Raw genomic sequence first — 22,587 nt, 5'->3', positions numbered from 1 at the left:
GAGATGTTACAGGGGAAAGGAGACAACCATACAAAGGGATGCCATTTTCAGCACCAGCTTCATGTCTTCTCTAACATCTACTTGCCCTTGAATGTACACTTTGTAACAAAATTATGTGCAGTGTAGAATGTTCCTATAAATACAGATCTTTGTGATGTCAAGGCTAGGAGTACAAATTTAGATCTCTGTTCCATAAATATGTTAACATTAATATAGAATCCTAGGAGAGTAACAGGTAAATTTAGCTATTAAAGCCAGAAACCTCAGGTTTCCCAGAACAAATTTGGAATGAGCCTTCAGTACTGGCATGCAAGTAAATCACTGTGTTGTCTTGATGACGATAATGAAATAAGAAGACCACAGTTCTAGTTTGAAGTTACTGTTATCTGAATGAACCAAAGTCTTTAGTGAATGCAGATGACCCAGGACTCTCCCTTTGGTCATGGCTGCTGCATTTATATGGAGCTTCCTATGGACATGTACCCTCCCCCCCACCAATTTGTCTTTTTCCTAAAATGAAGACCCCCAGATTCACTTGTGTGAACAGCCTGAGATCATAAAAATGCAGCTCTGGACGGGTGTAAATAAAAGCACATTAAACCCACAGCACTGCTAAGAAAGAGTTAATAAATTTCTGGTATGCAAGTACAGGAGGACACAGAACAGGTGTGTGATTCACTCTGGAGAAGCTACCCCCAATATGCACAATACAGAAGAGGGAAAGTGTGTGGCCAAATTCTGTGCGGGCGTATGTAAGATTAGGTCTGAGCTGGTTTGTGTTATTGGTATTATGAAGACCCTAACATTATATTTCATTTTACTTGGATAATCTTTACTATGATTTGTACAGTTTTTCTTTTGTGGTGTTGGGTCATTGACCGTAATAAAGTCTGTGTGTCTATCTGTCTATCTATCAGAGGACGGAAAAATACCTTCTTAAAGTGATACTAACTTCCAGTAAAAAAGCACTAAGCTTCCCTAGGATGTTCTCACCTACCACTAAATTGATGGACTAAGAGGTTCAAAACTTCTCAGCCCAGGTTGAAGACCATGGAATATATGGACAAGGAAAACTTGTTTGTTTGTTTGTTTGTTTGTTGTTAAATTTGTATACTGCCTTTTATTAAAACAATCTCAAGGCGGTTCACACAAAAATTAAGACAAGACTATAAACATTACACAATTAAAATATTAAGTGAAAATATAAAAACATAGATCTGACTAAAATAAAATAAAATACAAGCATAAGATAACCATACAAAATACAAAGAAGCAACAGTAGAGACAATCATATAAAAGCCTGGGTAAAAAGCCAAGATTGCACATACTTTCTAAAAACTGTGATGGAGACAGAGGAGTGAATAGCCACCAGGAGAGAATTCCAGAGTCAAATGTGCAGCAACCCTTGGAAGCAGGCAGTCCCTCAGGTATCCCAGGCTCAAACCATTAAAGGCTTTAAAGGTCAAAACCAGCATCTTGAATTGGATCTGGAAACAAATTGGTAACCAGTGCAGTTCTTTCAAAATGGGTGTGATGTGAGCCCAGCAGGCAGCTCCAGATAAAATTCCAGCTGCCGCATTTTGCAGTAGCTGCCGTTTCCGAATATTCTTCAAGGGCAGTCCCACGTAGAGTGTGTTACAGTAATCCAGCCATGACATGAAAAAGGCATGGGTAACTGTGGTCAAATCTGCCGTCTTGAGAAAGGGATGCAGCTGGTGCACTAGCCAAAGCTGTGCAAAGGCACCACTGGCTCCTGCCTCCACCTGAGCTCCACCTGACCAGAGTTGGGTCCAGCAATACCCCCAAGCTGCGTACTTGCTCCTTCAAGGGGAGTGCAAACCCATCCAGAACCAGTAGAATCTCCTCATCCCGACTGGCTCTCCTACTGACCAACATTACCTCCATCTTGTCTGGATTCAGTCTCAGTTTATTAGCCCACATCCAACCCATCATGGCCTCCAGCCCCCGATTCAGGACATCCACTGCCTCCCTAGGATCAGGTGACAAGGAGAGATGGAGCTGAGTGTCATCTGCATGTTGCTGACAACTCAGTCCAAGTCCCCAGATGAACTCTCCCAGCAGTTGAAGTCAATGTGACAACCACACCTTGAATAGCTTTAGCTCCAGCATCTCCTTATGGGAATAGGAACTATTCGAAAGCTAAGAATAAGAAGGGTTGCTAATTTGGATTGCTAAGGGTTACTAACCCAGCCATCTTAATCATAAAATAAAATAAAACCAGATTCACCGCTAAATAGGATCCACGTAATCAAGGATCCTAGGAATGAAAAGAAGAGACAAAAACACCTTTTGTCACCCCTTTCGCAGATGTGTCCATCTCAACAGATATCTTTACAGAACAAAGGATTCCTTACATATTACTTTGTTCAACCAACCTCACTTTAGAGAATATGTAAAAGTAAGCAGCATCTTCCTATATTGCTGCTGCCTGATATAGTTGTTTCCCATAGTCTGGGAAACACACTAGCAGGGATTTGAACCAGCACCTTCTGCTTGTTAGTCAAGCATTCCCCCGCTGGGCCACAGGAATCCAAAACATAGCACTGCTGTCTAGGGGTGTGCACGGACCAGTCCGGGGCCATGCAAGAGGCCTCTGGACCGGTCTGGAATTCGGCCGGTCTGGTGGGGGAGGGGAGTGTGGCTTTAAGGGCGGGGAGGTAGTACTTACCCCCCCGCCGCCGCCGCCGCTCTTCCCCCTCCGGCACTGGACTTTGCTAAAACATTTTTGGGGTGGCAGAGTTCCTCCCTGCCGCCCCTGCCCCCGTCGTTGTCTACAGAGTTTGCAAGCAGTAGAAGCTGGTGCCACGCATGCGCCCGTCATGGCGCACACACACCCGTTGCTGCTGCTGGCATGCACGCCGCATACATCACAATGACATATGCGGCGTGCGCCGGCGCCGCCGCCGCATGTGCCACAACAGGTGCATGTGTGGCGCCAGCTTCTACTGCTTGCAAACTCTGCAGACGACAGGGGCAGGGGCGGCAGGGAGGAACTCTGCCACCCCAAAAATATTTTAGCAAAGTCCAGCGCTGGAGGGGGAAGAGTGGCTGGGGGGGTAAGTACTACCCCCCCGCCCTTAAAGCCACACTCCCCCCAGTGCCGGACCACGCCTCCACGTTTCTGTGCACATTCCTACTGCTTTCTACTTCACCCCACTTGGGCAACTTTCCACCAGTCACAAGAATTCCCCTCTTTTCAAGTTCCCTCTTGTGCCTACTATCTCCTTTCATCTTAGCCTCCATCACCAATTCACAGTTAGCTCCACCACTCTCTTCTTTATCCTTTGGCTTATTCTATTTCTCCCCCACCCACTCATTCAGATAATCACTCTAGGATTTCCCCTTGTTCTGTTGTCTCTGTTCTTATTCTTATCAATACAAAGCACAACTTCCAAAAAATTTAGGAGCACTGGTCCCCAGTACTCTATGATTTGAATTGCACAATTGCTCTACCCAATTAATTAATTAAATTAATTATTAATGCCCTGTTGGTTCTTATTATTGCTGATCCCCTTTTGCTTTGTGTGAACATTTATCAATATACTGTATTGTTATTGTTTGTAGCCTGTCTCAACTTCCTCTAAGGTATCACTCCATTCCAAAACATAGGTCAGTCCTTTGGTTCAAAGATCCCTTAATGCATGTCAATAAACAAGCTTGGTAACCACTGAATTTGATAAATAAAACAGAAAACATTTAATTTAACTTGGGACAGATGAAACAAGATGAAAAGCAAGGAGCTCAGTGAAAGAAGAAACTCTACAGCATACCAAAAAGACTGAATGTCATGAGATTAAACTGCAAGCAATCAGCACCTATGTTGCTGTCGAAATGGAACACTGAATGAGGCCATCCAAGGACAATGTGTCCAAGACAAAGATTAACTACAGCATAAACAAAGCACTGCTAATTTTTCTTGCTGTTATTGAATTTTTCCAGTTATCTAGATAGCATTTCTCAGAAACCTTTCCCCAGTTATGACTTGAAATTTGGAAAAGTGATACTTTTCCCTGGATGGAAGATTGCTAGGGAGAGAATGGCCAACTGAAAGCTTTCAAGTGAAACTGGTTTCCGTGTCAGACAACCTGCATTCTCTTGCACCAATACGAGGTTTTGTAAGGGCCAGTTTGGATGATACTTCATTTGCTAGCCCCCAGCACACACAATACGAGCATGTGTTCCCCAGGGAGAAGACTGCAACACAGTCTTCCCAATGTCTCTCATATGGCATGGGGTGTGGGTTCTGGGGAGTGGAGACAGGGGAAAAGCTAGGGGAGAGGGGGGCCGTGTTCAACCCTCTCCCCAGAGGCCGTTCAGAGTGAGGGAGATAATGAAGAAAATAGGGGGGGTGGAGCTGAGGGGTCTTTGGGGGCCTGGGTTCTTTGACCTCATCCGCTCAATTATAGCTACACCCCTGAGCAGTGAAATCTTTTTTATTTAGAAAGGCACAATATCCCTACCTACAGTCTAAGGTGGTAAAGTCACAAAACAGACTCAGCTATGAGATTTTTCTGAACACATAGCTCAGCTCAGCTCACATAGCTTAGTAAAGTAAGCAAGGGCACATTCAAGCAGTTAGAGAGCAGGGAACCAAGCCCTCCAGAAAATAAAACCAAGTGACAAAGAAGTCACCCACAGGGTAACTTTATTCAGCTTAAGAAATCTCTGTTAGATGATTTTGAGAAATCTGGTGGCTAGGTCAAAAATCCCATCATGCTGGCTATTAATGCAAAGGACTTGCTTGTTTACAATACACTTAGCAGTTTTGAAAAGTAATTGGTTAATTATGGATTCCTAGTGAAGCTCAATGTTGCTCTGCAATGTTATTAAACAAAAAGAAAAGTAAGGAGGACACACGGGTCATGAAGAAGGAAGGAAACCATATACATAAGAACATGAATATAAACTGTGTATAGTAATCTATTGAAAAATTGCAGACCATAAATCAATATCATATTTCCAAAAAACCATTGTATCCAAAAAATTGCCATACAAACAAGTTCCTTACACATCTGTGATAATTTTCACAATGGACAATTGTATGGATTTATTAACAGTGAAAAAGCACACAATGGCAATGAAAGGGTCCCAAGGTTGTAGCTGAAGGGTCAGAAAGTCCCATTTAGGTGTATAATGAATCAAAAGCTTCCTGTAGTGTGTCACAGGATCAGTTCTTACATTTGTTCAGTCTTGCTACTGCTCCAAAAGATCCATTCTTGCTGTTATTCGCTGTAACTCTCAACAAGTATCCTAGGCAAGCAGGTATCTAGGTAGTTTGTAGCCTGTTTCCTCCTGCTCTAAGCAGGGCTTAATCAGGAGAAGTTTTTAGCAATTTACATAAGTGGCTCCTTCTACAAAGAATTAAAAACCCCACAATAATGCAGTGATCCCTTCACTATTAAAATTAAAATACTTTCAACAAAATTGTTATATAAACTTAAAAAGAGGAAAGGTTTACTTACTTTGTTGCTCCTTACTTTAGATAATTTTCATTATTAGCTCTTTTTCAGTATTTTCGCATTGGAACTCTACTTATACAGGTTCATTCAAAAAAGCAACTCCTGCAATGCTGCTTAATATACCCTCCAACCTCCCTCAGCCTTAGGGATGTGCATAAAACCGGTTCTCCCGGTTCGGTTCGGGTCCGGACCGGGTCCGGACCGGACCGGGGAGGTTCGGTTCTGGTTTTGCCGGACCACCCCCCGGTCCGGTTCGGATCCGAACCGGTTCGGATCCGAACCGAACTGGTTCGGATCACAAATAGTGGCTGGTTTTGAAGGGGACATTGTGTTCTACCTGCCACCCAAATTTCAAGTCGATTGGACCTTCCTCTGATTTTTTACAATTTTTTTTTAAAAATTAATTCTTGCCCATAACTCGCAATGTGGAGCCCTTAGGGGCAAAAAAGCTGGGGTGGGTGGTAGCCACCCATGGGTGTCCTCCACCCCAAAAATCCCAAGGCAATTGGTTGCTCCTAGTATTATTGGTGAATTTTTGAAGAGATTTTTTTTCCATTGCCTAGAATGGGGGTTTGGGGCTGCCCCAGACCCGCCTCTGTGGGGTGGCAGCACCCCCAAAGTGGGTCCGGGGCCATGGCAAAAATGCCCTCAGTCCCTCCCTGCAATCCCCGTAGAGATAGGAGTGATGGTTCTGTTGTTTTTCTGAGGTGTTCTGAGTGTAGATTCTATGATAGCTAATGAGATTTCCAATGAGACACCATGAATCCACTCTCATTTGCTATCACAGAATCCACACTCACTCAGAACACCTCAGAAAAACAACAGAACCATCACTCCTATCTCTACGGGGATTGCTGGGAGAGACTGAGGGCATTTTTGCCATGGCCCCGGACCCACTTTGGCGGTGCTGCCACCCCACAGAGGCGGGTCTGGGGCAGCCCCGAACCCCCATTCTAGCCAATGGAAAAAAATATTTCTTCAGAAATTCACCAATAATACTAGGAGCAACCCAACAATTGCCACCCCATCTTTTTGGCCCCTCTCTCTGGGCGCCCTAACACGTAACACCTAGTCAGTCCATCTTAATGCCTACCTACTACCACCACTCCTATCCAAGCAAGTAAGAGGAGGACACTCAGAGAGACAACACCCACTCTCTGATCTAACAAAAAGGCCACTGCTGTGCTGCCTGCCAGCACAGCAGCAGCAGCGGAGCAGCACACTAAGCACAAGAGCAGCACACACAGAGAAGAAGCAGGAGGCGGAGCAGCAGAGCAGCAGACCTGCCGCTCTGCATGATGGGTGACGTGATGCCCAAAGAAACCACCGCCTCACTCAGTGCCTGCCACTGACTAGGCCCGACAGACAGAAGCCAGCCAACCTGCTCTGCTCTGCTCTGATGCTCCCCATGGATGATGCACACACACCCTACATCTGCATCCCAATGACCAGACCAGACCAGACCAAGTGCGCAGAGTCAGCACAGGCCAGCAGCCACCAGCCCAGAAACAACAACAGCTACTACTGCTACCACCACAACCAGTGTTGCCGCTACAATAACATTCCCAGTCCAGTCACGCGCGCCACAGCCTGAGCCTAGCACACAGCCAACAGCTGCTGCCAGCCAGTGCCTGGCAAGCCCAGCCAACATGAGGAGGAGAGAGCTAACAAGTAGACGGCGCACGCACATCACCAACCCATCACGACGGCGCAACTGCAAGGGGAGAGGGCACAATTACAGGCAGCAGCAGGAGGAGGAGGCAAGGCAATCCTAGCACAGATTTGAAAGTTTAGAATCCACCAGGACATCTTCTAGAATCTAGACTTCTGTTTTTTCTACCACCAGCTGTAGTGTCTAGTTAGTCAGTGTGCTGTGCAGCTGAGCTGAGCTGAGCTGAGCTGCGTGTGAGGAAGGGTGATTGTAGCTAGTTCTTCAGTTTCAGCAGACTGAGCATTGAGCATGGGCAGTGGCCTTGGGAAGCAACACAATTACACGACACTCACCTGCTGCTGCTGGTCCTAGAAGTTGCCTCTTCTCGTCTTCACCTCTTCGTGTGTGTGTGTGTGTGTGTGCAGTGAGTGCATGCCTTTTGCCTTGCTGGAAAGAAATGCTTCTCTGGTCCACCACCACATATCTGCTCAAGGACACAGAGGCCCAAGGCAGAGGTGGTGGTGGCACCAGTGTGAGTGCATGTGTGCTGGTGGTGTTTGCCACCACAGGTGTTTTGTGTGTGTATGTGTGCGCTGCTAGCTAGGAGGGGGGAGGGAGGCAGGGAGGGAGGCAGGGAGGCAGGGAGGCAGGGGGGAGGAAAGGGGAGGGGGAGAGGGATGTAGAGGGGATTGAAGGGGGGAGGGTCCGGCTCAGAGTTGGTCAGCCACATATTTGTGCACACACGTGCTCACGTGTGTGCTTCGGTGGGAGAGACCAGACTCTCATCATCTGCCAGACCGGGGTTGGGGGCAGGTGAGGCGGTGGTGGGCTGGAAGGGAGGGAGGATGGAAGGTGGTGAAGAGGAAGGGGAGAGGATGAGAGGGGAAGGATGGAGGGAGGCATGGGGGGGAGGAAAAAAAACATGTAGACAGACACACACCAGAAAGCATCCACACACAGAGACAGTGCTAGGCATCCATTCACACAGACAGACAGACAGACAGACAGACACACAACAGGAAGAGACAGACTGAGCCTGCACCACACACACACACACAGACCCGATTCCCCCCCTGCACAGTTATCAATCAATATGTTGTGTTGGCAGCCAGTTCATTGCTATTCTGATGGTTTTGGGTTTTTTGCCATCAGCCAACATCAACAGTGACCACAATCAAGATGAACATAAGATGATAATAATTCATTCGTTTCATTTCAAAAAATCAACCAATCATTTTCTCCATGTAAACCAAGCCCCCCACACATGATTTCTGGTGACATTTTCAATAAAATCAATTCATTTGGCATTCATCATTTTGTTCTCCCTTTGTCACCTTTTTTTCTTTCTTTTGCATAATTTTGAGGCTTGATTTTGACATGGGGTTTTTAAAGAAAAAATTATTTACATGTTTATTTACTAGTATTTACATATCTACACTGCATTTTTGAACGTATACCCGCCGCTGCCGCTAAGTCTAGTACTCCGTGGGCTGTGCTACTTGGGGGGGGGGTGCCGTGCCCACGCCAGGTCCCCAAATGCTGACAGGTGGATAGATAAAGGGCCTGTGCTGGTCAGCATTGGGTTTCTTTTTAGGTGGGTGTGGGCATTGTAAACATCTGGCCAGTCGCAGCACTACAACTACTACTACAACTGCATCTCTGTGTGGGCACACTACACGCTGCGACTGGCTGGCACGGCTCAGCATCTGTCACGTCAGCTCAGCTAGAGGTGGAAGGGGGGAGGGTAGGGATAAGCAGAGGTCGAGCCAGGCAGGTGACCAACCATGGGGCAACCCACGGTAATCACTCGCCCGTCTCAAACTGCAGCTTGGGGTAGCCCAACAGGGGGAGGTTCACCTTAAGGAAGACCAGCTGCTCCACCAGACCAGGGTCCAAGCGGGAGCGAGAGGGTGTCACCACGTCCCCGGCACGTGAAAACACCCGCTCGCTCTGGACACTGGTTGGGGGGCAGGAGAGGAGGTGCACAGCCACCACCGCCAGGTCCGGCCAGACTTGGCGGCGGCTCGCCCAGAACTGTGCGCAGTCCACGCCGTCTCCCTCCACAGGCTCCTCCAAGTACTGCGCAACGCATTGCTCAGCACTGGAGGGGGGCCTGGCAGGTCGAGCCTCCCGCATACCAGGCATGGCGCCATAGCAGAACCGCTGAAACCACTGGGCGGATCTCGAGTCGGTAGCAAATGGCTGCTGCGATGGCGCCGCCTGGGATGCCGCGCTGCTGGACTGGGAAGAGGGAGGGGAAGGGGAAGCTGACGCCGGCTGGCCGCCCATGCTGCTGCTGGATGCGGGTTGGGCCGCGAGGGCTGCCCCCGCACCACCACCAACACCCTGGTCTCTGCGGGCCCTAGCGGCCTCCTCCTCCCTAACCTTCTCGACCAGGATGCCCTTCCACCTGGGCAAGTCATCGGCACTCACGGCATTGCCCTTGAGGGCTGGGTGACAGAGACAAGCGAGGACATACTCCTCCCTGTCTCCCAGCACATCAACGAGCCACTTGTCAACCCCAGACCTCAGCCTCCCAGCCAGAGCACGACCCTCTGGCGTGGTCAGAGAGATATGGAGTCCACCCATCAGCTTCTCGAGACCAACAGCTGTGGGCAGCGCCTGGCTCAAGGGAGTGGTGTCGCCACACAAGCCCTTCATGGCAAGCTGGAAGGGCTCGAGTGCCGACACCGCCTCGGACATCTGCTTCCACTCTGCGTTCGAGAAGTCGCAGACATCCAAGGACTCGTCCCTCGCCAGGGCGACAAGGGCTCTCTCCTGCTCCAACAGGCGCTGGAACAGGAGGAAGGTGGAGTTCCACCGCGTCTCCACATCCGTAGGGATGAGATGGCGAGGAAGGCCAAGGTCATCCTGCTTCTGGCGAAGCAGTCTCCTGGACTTCTCGCTGCGGTGGGAGTGGGCGGCCAGCTTGCGGGACTTATCCACAAGCGTGGCCGTGGCAGCAACAGCAGCTGCGATGGGGCGGGCCCCCTTCTCCTGGGACGCCTTCAGCTCCTTAAGGCCAAGGGCGTCCCTGACGGTCAGATGGAGCGTGTGTGCCATACACCGTATGTTCACACAGTCCATGACTGTCTCGACAGCGGCGGTAACGTTGGCTCCATTGTCGGTGACAATGAAGCCGCGGGAGAGGTGTGGACACCCGCCAATCCACTCCTCTATCTGGCGGTCGAGTACGGCCGCCACCTCCTCCGCGGTGTGCCTCGTGTCCATCGTCTCCACGTGCAGGACGGCCCACCTGTGCCGTAGTGCAGCGGGAGCCGCGCCGGACCCGGAAGCATCGCCCGCGGAGGTCCCCTCACTCTCCGGTCCCCACCAGTGGGCAGTGAGGGCCAGGAAAGAAGCGTGCATCCCACTGACACTGGTCCAGAGGTCAGTCGTGAAATGCACGCTTGTCCCGGCCGGAGCTGCATGCAGCTCGGCCGACACGAGCTCCCTGCACCGGCGGTACAGGGAGGGGACCACGTTCCGGCTGAACGTCGTCCTTGAGGGGATGACGTATTTGGGAGCCAGGTATTGGAGAATACGGCGGAAGCCGTTGTTCTCGACCACCTGAAACGGCTGGTCATCGGTGGAAATCATCTCCCCTATGAGGCGGGTGAGGTGATGATGGTCCACGCGAACAATACGCTGGCTGCCCGAGGACTGCGTCCACCGCTGGACGGGCAGTGTAGCCTGCCTGCTGGCTGGCACACTGCCGCTGCCCGCCCTAGTGGCAGATGCACAAGGCGCACTAGCGCTGCCAGCCTGTCCCCTGAGACCTGGGTGGTGACGCTCTAGGTGTCTCCACATAGGCGTCGTACCCAGGTGCGCAGGGTCCCTTCCACGGCTGACAAGCATCCTGCAGTGGACACAGCGGGCGTGGAATGGGTCATCTTGAGGGACCTCAAAATGCACCCATACACCACTGCCCTTGGCCTCCTGCGCCCTGGGCGCCGTCCTAGGCCGTTTCTCGCAGGGTGGCTGCAGTCCTGGGGGGGGGGCGGCCGCCGCTGCCTGCCCACTGCTGCCACCCAACCTGCCCCTTCCGCCCTCCACAGCGGAGGAAGGGCCCGGCTCAACTGGCATCGGAGAGGCAGGCCTCTCCTCCACCACCTCGCCAGACCGCTCCCCACCAGAGTGTCGGGCTTCACGAGGGGGGGCCCCACTGAGCGGCGAAAGGATAGGGGGAAGGGGCCCCAGAGGGAGGGAGAACCTGGCTGCATCGCTGCCAGCCGCACGGTCCTCACCGCCCTCTACCTGCTCTTCCAACTCCACAGTCTCCTCCACCTCAACAACTGGCGGTAGCTCAGCAGCACCTGGTGCCGCCAGCGAGGAGGGACCTGCCACAGCCCTAACGGTGCCTCTGCCTCTGCCGCGATTGGCGGCAGCAGGCGTGGGGAACTGAATCCTGCGCACCAAAGATGGGGCCGGAGCAAAGAATTCTCCAATGGGGAGAACTGGGGTGTCCTCAGGCTCCCCGCGTCCTCTCCCTCCCCGTGCCGCAGGCGCACCCCGCACCTGGCCTCTCCCACCTCTGCCTGCCAGCCTTGAGCGAGCCCTGCCCGCCACACGGCGCTCAGACATGCTGCTAGGTCAGAAGGAGGGAGACTTTAGGAGGAAGGCCAGAGAGGGTCAGAAAAATAATTTGGAGGGGCTTAGGGGCCAAAAAAAAGGCAGCTGATTTGGAGGCGGTGGGGGGGAAGTTTGTTTTCAAAAAAGGAAGCCAATTGGGGGGAAAGGAAGACTTTTTGATATGGGGGGGGAAGCCAATCGAAGTGAGGGGGAGGGTGTCCTTTTTGAATTTGGGAGTCAACCACCAAGCCAATTGGGGAGATGGGTCTGGGAGGGTTTTTTTTAGAAAAATAGGGGGTTAAAGGGTGGAACCCCGGTGTGGGAGGGTGGCACGGGCAGTTGGGTGGAGTAGTTGTGGTGTGGGTGGCAAGTTTTTAGCTTTTTGGGGGGGGGAGAGTGGATGGGGGGAGGGCACAGCACCTACCGGGGGTGGGGGAGGGATGCAGTCAACGCTTGGGAACCTGCAGATCAAAGGAGGAAACCCTTATTTAGTGAACTGGAACACAAAGTGTGGGTTCTGGGGGGTGGTTCTCAAGTAATGCTCCTGTGGGGGGAGCATCAAACTCAATGCAGCCTATTTAGTGACTCTGAATTGCACACAACCAAAACCAGAACCCAGTCACACCAACACAGAGGTTGAACCCACCCACTCTGTGACTCTGCCCGCCCAATGCCATGGCAAGCAAGCAGCAGCAAACACTTGATGGCAGCCTCATGGATTGAACATCATGATCATCATCATACGTGTGTATTGGCCCAGCATATAGTGGCAGCATCAGAGCCCAGCCAGGACCCCACTCAGACTGCCCCAGAGGCAAGGAAGCACTCTGGCATGGCATGGGCCCAGCATGTAGTGGCAGCATCGCATCAGAACCCTGGACCCCACTCAGACTGCCCCAGAGGCAAGGAAGCACTCTGGAAGGCACCTGTTCAAAAACCACCTGCAAGACGCATGCAATGCAACGCAACACACAGCAGCAATTTCTTTACTGGGCATGGGCATGGAGACACAAGTTTTACAACAGTACATCTCCTCTCCAAGGTTCCCTCCCTCCTCCCCACACCCAAATGCATTTCAGAATAGGGGTGTCCCTATTTAAAACCGCCAGCTAGGGAGAGAAAGGGGCAACAAAAGGTGCACAATCGCACACGCACTAACCCCTCTTCTTCCGGTCCTTCTCCTGCCGCTCACTGCTGGTCACGGATTCGCCGCCGCCAGCCAGCCACCCTGGGCTGAGACACAGCAGGGCGGCCGCACGAGGCACACAGGCAACCGGGGTAGTTCAACAACGATGGAGGGGCAGAAGTGAGGAGACAACACTATTTGTGTCGCTCAACTCACCCCCAAGCAGAGACAAAATCAACCAAAAACTATAAAAAGAAAAAAAAAACCGATGGCAGCCGCCAGGTGGGTAGGCTACTGTGTGCGGCTGCAGCTGTGGGAGAGGAGGTGGAAAGTGAAGGGGAGCAGAGAGAGAAAAGACTAAGAGAGAGAGAAAAGAGAGGGGGGGCAGGGACAAAGAGAAAGAGAGGAGAGAGAGAGAAAAGAAAGAGAGAGAGAGGAGAAAGAGAGATGATAGAGAGAAAGAGGAGAGAGGAGAAGCGCAGCGCAGCAGGGAGGGGGGATTCAGGTGTGGGGGGAGGACACAGCAGTAGCAGCGGTCCAAAGAGGTGGGGGGAGCAGAGAGGGTGTGTGTGGTTGGGGGCTAGTGTGTGGCAGGGGGCCTGGGGTAAGTGGAGAGAGTCAGGGGCAAGGAGGAAAAGAGGTGGGGTGGGGGGAGCAGAGAGGGTGTGTGTGGTTGGGGCTAGTGTGTGGTAGGGGGCCTGGGGTAAGTGGAGAGAGTCAGGGGCAAGGAGGAAAAGAGGTGGGGTGGGGGGAGCAGAGAGGGTGTGTGTGGTTGGGGCTAGTGTGTGGCAGGGGGCCTGGGGTAAGTGGAGAGAGTCGGGGGCAAGGAGAAAAAGAGGTGGGGTGGGGGGAGCAGAGAGGGTGTGTGTGGTTGGGGCTAGTGTGTGGCAGGGGGCCTGGGGTAAGTGGAGAGAGTCGGGGGCAAGGAGAAAAAGAGGTGGGGTGGGGGGAGCAGAGAGGGTGTGTGTGGTTGGGGCTAGTGTGTGGCAGGGGGCCTGGGGTAAGTGGAGAGAGTCAGGGGCAAGGAGGAAAAGAGGTGGGGTGGGGGGAGCAGAGAGGGTGTGTGTGGTTGGGGGCTAGTGTGTGGCAGAGGGGTGTTGGGGGGATGGGGAGGGGGCAACAACAAACAGCAAAGGAGAAACTGGAACAACTCGGGCAGCAGCAGCGATTAGGCTGGATGGGGTGGTTGGGGGAGGAGCTGGGCCTGGGCTAGGGTCTGGGAGGAGGGAGGGTGGGGGGGCAGGCAGGGGGGGAGGAGGAGGAGGAGGGTAGCAAAATATATAAAGCAATATATATCAAGAGAACACAAGCCAGAAGTTTTAAAAAAAATGAAAAGAAAGACTATAACCAGCAGAAAAAACTTGGGTGTGGGGGTGTGGGGAGGGGGAACCAAACACAGACTCTGAGGGGGGCCACTAAGTGAACAGAGACAATGAAACCACAATTGCTGCAAATTAATAATAGCAAATGAATAAGTGGAACTGCAAGCAAAGAAAACTGGACTCTGTTTGGCAGCAGCAAACTTGGGAGAAGGCTGGATGGGGTGGGGTTGGGGTGGGGTGTGGTTGGACTTGGAGGGGCAAGTTTGGAGCAGGGAACCAAAACTGATTATATGGGACAACAAGAAACAACAACAGAATCCTCTGGGGGTGGGGGGGGAGGGATTCAGGGAACCAACTCGCAGGGCAGCAGCAGTCAGCAGAAACAAACAAAATGGTACAATTTAAGCAAAACCAGCAAGCAATATATAAATGAAACCAATGGAATGCAATGTGAAAATCAAAAAGTTGGACAAAAACAAGGCAGGACAAAGAGCAATAATTAATGGAAGAAGATTTAAAGCAATGAGGATGCAGTGGGTGGGAGTGGGGGAGGGGGAGGGTAGGCCCAAAGGATGAGAAGGGAAAGGGGGGGAGGGGGGGAGAAAAGCAGACAGACAAGGAACAGGGAAAATTGGGGGAAATTAAGAAGAAAGTAAAGTGAAGTAACACACAGTATACAGACAAGAGACAGACAGAGAGAGGAGACACACAGAGAGTCACAAAGGGCAGGTGGACAAAGGATTAGACAGAGCACACACAGAGAGACACAGGACACAGTCAGGACTCACAGAGACACCAGAGCAGCCAGCAAAGGGCAAGCAGGTCTCAGAGATGATCCCACAACTGCAGCCAAGAGAAGTTTCCAGAGAAGAGGCTTGGGTTTATATAGGTTTGAAATTCCCTCCTTTGGGAGCCCCCACCTTTGCACTCCCCCCACGGCCAACAGGGTGCCAGCTCTCAACAGTGCAACAGCCAAGCAGCCTACCAGACCAAAGGACTCATTCTGGCCAATCAAGGATCAATAGCGCAGCCAATACAATGCCTGGAAATAGCATCACAAAATGGATGCAAGGAGGAGCAAAAGTTTCGGGAAGGAGACACAAAATGGAGGACACACTTGGAACTTTAAAGAGACACTCCAGAGACTCAATTTCGTTCCTGAACCGGTTCGGGAAACCCGAGCCGGTTCGGTACCGAACCGGCTCGAATTCGGTCCGGCTCGGTCCCCGGAACGGCCCGATTCGGTCCGGGATCGAGCCGCCGGATCCGGACCGGTTCGGACGAACCGGTCCGGATCCGAACCGAACCGCACATCCCTACTCAGCCTTATACACTCCCATTAATTAGCAACAGTATAATCATTATCCAATCAATTGTATATATACCTAAGATTACAGGTACTAACACACATGTGCAGAAAACGCCGACATCAAAGCATCACAAGAAAAGAGAAAAGACAGTAGACCTTTCTTTTGAAGATAAAGGTTCAAAAGTCTATAAGGATCCACAGAATGTGTAAATGTTCCATTAATACAAACTCCAAAAACACCAAACACATCTATATTTATCTCCACCTGTTTAGTCTTATAAGTAACTGACCAGGTCATTGATCTGATTCAAACCCAATGGTTCTAAAGTTTGAAGTTGGTATATGAAAAAAGCTTCCCTTTGTAGGAGAACAGTTTTAATATCTAAATAGGACCATTCTTTAGGTTTCTATTTATAAATGACAAAAAATTCAAAATCACTGAGGGAATGTCCAGCCTGTATAAAAATGGCTAACTATGGGGCATTCCAAATTTTGATTCCTTATGCAGGTATGATGTTCCAAAATGCAAGCCCTGGCTGTTCTAGTCGACATCCCGACATACCTAAGAGAACATGGGCATTGTATTATATAAATGATGTTTTTTGTTGAGCAATTTGCAAAAAAGTCCAAAGCATATCTTTTGCCAGTGTTATTGTTTCTATATTCTGTGGTCTGTAACGCCATGGGACATGCAACACAATGACCGTACTTAAAGAAACCTTTAGGTTCAACAACATCCCTCTGAGGTAGGCAGTCTGCTCTAACAAGATCTTTTAAGCTGGGACTTTTTTGAAGGGCTATTAAAGGGGGGTTACTACAACCCAGTAAATCTGATAGTGGTCTCCAATGTCATCTAATGCTTTTTTTTTTTTTTTAATAGCTCAAAGATGAAAATTGCATTGACCATGTCACTCAAGATTTATTTCTGTTAACATGCGATGTTGTCCCTAGTAAAGACTGCCTATCACGACACTGTGACCTGCGTCTGGCTTTTTGTATGACTTGAGTAGAATAACCCCTTGCTTTTAATTGAGAATTCAATTTATCTGCTGCAGATTCAAAATCCCATGAATATGAAGAATTTCTTTTGTCGCAAAAATTGACTGTATGGTAAAGAATTTTTTAATTGTGAAGGATGAAAAGAAGAATAGTGTAAAAAAACAAACATTTTGTCAGTAGGTTTAGTATACAACGTGAAGTATATTCTGTTAAATGCACTAATATTCACCATGGTGTCAAGAAATGAAATAGATCTGCAATGTGCTTGATGGGTGAATTTAATTGTGGGATGTATGGTATTGAACCACTCAGTAAACTTGTAAAAATTGTCCAGGTTTTTGAAAATTAAGAAAATATCATCCAAATATCTTTTTAAAAAGAAAATTTCATCAAAAAATGGATTCTGAAAGGGATTTAGTATGGTACTGTATTCCAACTTGGACATAAACAAATTAGCCAAATTGGGGGCAATTTTACTGCCCATGGCTATCCCTTTTATTGCAAATAAAATTGGGTCGTAAAGCAAAAATAACTGTGCTCAAAAATAATATCTATAAGCTCCAATAGAAAGTATGAAGGAGGGTTTAAGTCTGATCTGCTATCAAAAGCCTCTTGGATAACCAAACATGCCTCCTCTAGAGGTATGTTGGTATATAGTGAGTTAACATCAAGAGTCGCCAGCAGCGAGTTCTTTGGAACTAGCATCCCTTCTACCTTAGTTACAAAATCCCAAATATCTTTAATGTATGTTTGTACTTGAAGAACTGAAGGTTTCAATAATTGCTCTATATAGGATGACATGGGCTCAAAAACAGAACCAGATACTATAGATCGACCTGGTGGATTAGTCAAATTTTAATGTATCTTGGGAAGAGTATACAGGTGAAACTCGGAAAATTAGAATATCGTGCAAAAGTCCATTAATTTCAGTAATGCAAATTAAAAGGTGAAACTGATATATGAGACAGTCGCATTACATGCAAAGCGAGATAAGTCAAGCCTTAATTTGTTATAATTGTGATGATCATGGCGTACAGTTCATGAAAACCCCAAATCGACAATCCCAGAAAATTAGAATATTACATGGAACCAAGAAGACAAGGATTGTAGAACAGAACAATATCGGACCTCTGAAAAGTATAAGCATGCATATGTATTCAGTACTTGGTTTGGGCCCCTTTTGCAGCAATTACTGCCTCAATGCGGCGTGGCATGGATGCTATCAGCCTGTGGCACTGATGAGGTGTTATGGAAGACCAGGATGCTTCATTAGCGGCCTTCAGCTCTTCTGCATTGTTTGGTCTCATGTCTCTCATCCTTCTCTTGGCAATGCCCCATAGATTCTCTATGGGGTCAGGTCAGGCGAGTTTGCTGGCCAATCAAGCACAGTACACTGTGTACTTCTGAGGTGTAAATTCTCATTCTATCATAACAAATGAGATTTTTTTCAATTAAAAAACTCTCATGACCCCACTTTCACTTTTTCACACTTTCCTTTACTATGAATAATATGAGGAAGTAATCAGTTTAGCACACTTCACCTTATGAAGACAAACCTCATACAAATAAATTCACCATAATTCACCCCTCTGCCCAATCACTCTTAAATTGGGGATGGGTGGTAGCCTCCACCCATTAGGCACTATCTACCAGCCCACCCCACTCCTTTGGGGCAGATCCACTTTCTGCCCCCAATCTGCCCCAAAGTCACCCAAACTTCAAAAAATTCTCAAAAAATCAGCCCTTTGCCCAATCCCCCTGAAATTGGGGTGGTAGCCTCCACTCATTAGGCACTACCACCCCACCCCACTCTTTTGGGGCAGATCCACTTTCTGCCCCCACACTAACCCAAAGTCACTAAAACTTCAAAAATTCTCAAAAAATCACCCCTTTGTCCAAACCCCCTGAAATTGGGGTGGTAGGCTCCACCCATTAGGCACTACCACCCCACCCCAGTATTCTGCCCCAGGCCCCACTTTCTGCCCCAATATGCCCCAATCTGCCCCAAAGACATGAAATTTTCAGAAATTTACCAAAAATCAGCCCTTTGCCCAATCCCCCTGAAATTGGGGTGGTAGCCTGCACCCATTAGGCACTACCACCCCACCCCACTCCTTTTGCCCAGATCCCATGCTATGCCCCCGAACTGCCCCAAAGTCACTAAAACTTTAAAAATTCACCAAAAATCAGGATTTTGCCCAATCCCCCTGAAATTGGGGTGGTAGACTCTACCCATTGGGCACTACCACCCCACCCCAAACTTTTGCCCCTGGGCCCCTTTTTACCCCCCGAATCGATTCTGATTCGGATTCGGGTTAAATCCGAATCCGAACCGAATCAAGGGTGATTCGGGTGACCCAGATTCGGGCACAAAACAGAACAGGGGTGATTCGGTTCGGGTCCGAGCCGAATCACCCAAAATCCCGAATTGCACACCCCTACAAATTAAGGCTTGACTTATCTCGCTTTGCATGTCATGCGTCTGTCTCATATATCAGTTTCACCTTTTAATTTGCACTACTGAAATTAATGGACTTTTGCACGATATTCTAATTTTCCGGGTTTCACCTGTAAAAGATAGGAACCTTGGGATGTGCATTAATCAAAAAATTAGCTAATCTCTCTGAAATAACACCCATCATTTGAGCTTCATTGACTACAATTTTCATAATTCTCTGAACCTTTAAGGTGGGATCATGGAAATATATGTAGACCGATCTGCCAACTGAGTATTAATTTCTAGATCATACTTATCCCGGTCCTGAATAACCAAGGCTCCCCCTTTGTCCGCGGGCTTAATGATTATGCTTTCATCACTAGATAAATTTTATCTAGCTTTCCATTCCTCCCTTGTCAAATTTCCATGCTTAAATTTTATAAATCTTTGTTGTTTTTTCATTTTATGTATATCTTTTTTCACTTCACTCATGAAAACAGTTAATGCCGGATGTTCAAGTTGAGGAATGAATTGTTATTTGGGTCTAAATTGATCCCGATCAGATTCATGAGTATCTCCAAACATTATACGTAATTTTATGAGTCTCTCCAATTTAAACAAATCTACTACTAATTTAAACTCATCATGAAAACATGATGGAACAAAAGAAAGTCCTAAATTTAAAACTTTATATTCTATTGGGGAGAGTACTCTATTACTTATGTTAATTACTATGTTTTCCTCCTGGCTGATGGACGTAATCTTTTGTGGGGAAAATTATCATTAAATAGGCATTTAGAAGCACGTTCCAAACGTGGTCTTCTACCCATAGGAACATTGTCCTCCAAAGGAACATCAGATGAATCCTCCAGTTCTGAAAAATCCGATTCCGAAGAGCTTATGGTGAATAGAAAAGGTGTGAATTCTCATTCTATCATAGCAAATGAGATATTTTTCAATTAAACAACTCTCATGACCCCACTTTCACTTTTTCACACTTTCCTTTACTATGAATAATATGAGGAAGTAATCAATTTAGCACACTTCACCTTATGAAGACAAACCTCATACAAATAAATTCACCATAATTCACCCCTCTGCCCAATCACTCTTAAATTGTGGATGGGTGGTAGCCTCCACCCATTAGGCACTATCTACCAGCCCACCCCACTCCTTTGGGGCAGATCCACTTTCTGCCCCCAATCTGCCCCAAAGACACCCAAACTTCAAAAATTCTCAAAAAATCAGCCCTCTGCCCAATCCCCCTGAAATTGGGGTGGTAGCCTCCACCCATTAGGCACTACCACCCCACCCCACTATTTTGGGGCAGATCCACTTTCTGCCCCCAAACTGCCCCAAAGTCACTAAAACTTCAAAAATTCTCAAAAAATCATCCCTTTGTCCAAACCCCCTGAAATTGGGGTGGTAGCCTCCACCCATTAGGCACTACCATCACACCCCACTATTCTGCCCCAGGCCCCACTTTCTGCCCCAATATGCCCCAATATGCCCCAAAGATATGAAATTTTCAGAAATTTACCAAAAACCAGCCCTTTGCCCAATCCCCGTGAAATTGGGGTGGTAGCCTGCACCCATTAGGCACTACCACCCCACCCCACTCCTTTTGCCCAGATCCCATGCTATGCCCCCGAACTGCCCCAAAGTCACTAAAACTTTAAAAATTCACCAAAAATCAGCCCTTTGCCCAATCCCCCTGAAATTGGGGTGGTAGACTCTACCCATTGGGCACTACCACCCCACCCCAAAATTTTGCCCCTGGCCCCCTTTTTACCCCCCGAATCGATTCAGATTCGGATTCGGATTAAATCCGAATCCGAACCAAATCAAGGGTGATTCGGGTGACCCAGATTCGGGCACAAAACAGAACAGGGGTGATTCGGTTCGGGTCCGAGCCAAATCACCCGAAATCCCAAATTGCACACCCCTACTAAGCACACACACAGAGAAGAAGCAGGAGGCGGAGTGTGGATTCTATGATAGCATATTAGAGTGGATTGATGGTGTCTCATTGAAAATCTCATTTGCTATCATAGAATCCACACTCAATACCTCAGAAACAAGAGAACCCTGTACCCATGGGGGTGCCCCTACCAGAGATCCCTGTACCCCATGGGTTAGAAACCCATGGGGGTGGTTGGCACCCTATGTGCACTACACCACCACTTGCTCTGGGCCACCCCAGCACCCCCATGTGCACTTATAGGGCTGCTGAAAGCTCCATTATAACTTATTATGAGGAAAAACCTTAAAGACGCGTAAACTTCAAAAATCACTTAAAAATCACCTCTTTGCCCAATTCCTTTCAAATAATTCTGATAGCTTCCTTGCCCACCCTAGGAACTACCACCCACCACACTGCACTCTACGACACCCCTTTCCCCCCGACGTGAAGCTATACATTTGCTGCAATCCTAATTATTCTCTATGAGGAATTCAAAAACACTTAACAATTCACCAATAATCAGAGAAGTGTCCAATTGCCTTGAGATTTTTTGGGTGGTAGGCACCCATGCCTGTCTACCACCCACCCTGCTTTTGTGCTCCTAGGTCCTCCACAACAGGGGATATGGACTGGTTCGGGTCCCATTATACTCAATGAGAAAAATAATTAAAAATATTTCAAATATTCATAAAAAATCATAGGGGTGTCTGATTGCTTCAGGGTTTGCATGGTTGTTGGCACCCATGAGTGCTCCACAATAAGAAATAATGGCCTGGTTCGGGTCCCATTATATCCTATGAGAGAAAAATAAAAATATTTTTCAAAAATTCATAAAAAATCGTACGAGTGTCCGATTGCTTTGGGGTTTGGGTGACAGGTACCCCTGGGTGCCAGCTACCATCTGACCAATTTTCAGCTTTCCGAACCGATCCGAACCGGTCCGAACCGGTTCGAAACGAACCACCCCCAGTTCAGTTCGGATTCGAACCGAACCAGGGGTGGTTCGGTTCGATCCGAACCTCCGAACCGGAACCGGTTCGGACCCGAACCGGTTCGGATCCGAACCGGTTCGCACATCCCTAGTCAAAATAACACTTATTCAATATGGATAACCAAGTTTTCAAAAAACTTTCATCTGAGGAGAACATGGCAGGAACCTTACTGATTCGTAGACCTCTGGGAATTCTGAAAGCTTCGCAATATTATTTTAATGTTGTGGCATGATGCTGTAATTTAACTTGTTTTCTTTTAAGATTACTCAGTTGGTTCCATTCATTTTGTAATGGATAATGTGATGCTGGGGCAGCTGTCCCAAAAGATTGGCTCAAAATGTTAGTCCTCTCCTCTTCCGAAAACATAAAGATGTCAGCCTTAAACAAGCCAGGACAAAATATTAACCAGCTTGTTATGTGGAGCACAGTGGAACTGAATTCTGATCATGGTAGATTTTATAGCCTCCTGTTTCTCCCCATAGTTATCCTTAGTATTGTTATGTGTACACCCCACTTCCCCAAGCAGTGAGATATCAGGAGTTCAGCACTTCCAGGATCCTGACTTCTTCTAGAAGAGGGTTCACTGGAGGTTTATGATGTCTTTGGAATATTTGGTTTATTTTCAAATATGTAGGCTGAGCATTAGATGGAGTTGCAGTTGCAGAGGACTCCTACATTACCTCAGTTCCCAGAGAGAGGCCCTGTACTTCAGGGTACTTAAACTCTCTCCTGAAGC

The sequence above is a fragment of the Hemicordylus capensis genome, chromosome 4, assembly GCF_027244095.1.
Source record: "Hemicordylus capensis ecotype Gifberg chromosome 4, rHemCap1.1.pri, whole genome shotgun sequence".
NCBI lineage: Eukaryota > Metazoa > Chordata > Lepidosauria > Squamata > Cordylidae > Hemicordylus > Hemicordylus capensis.
The sequence above is the reverse complement of the archived record's forward strand: the minus strand, read 5'-3'. Positions refer to the sequence as shown.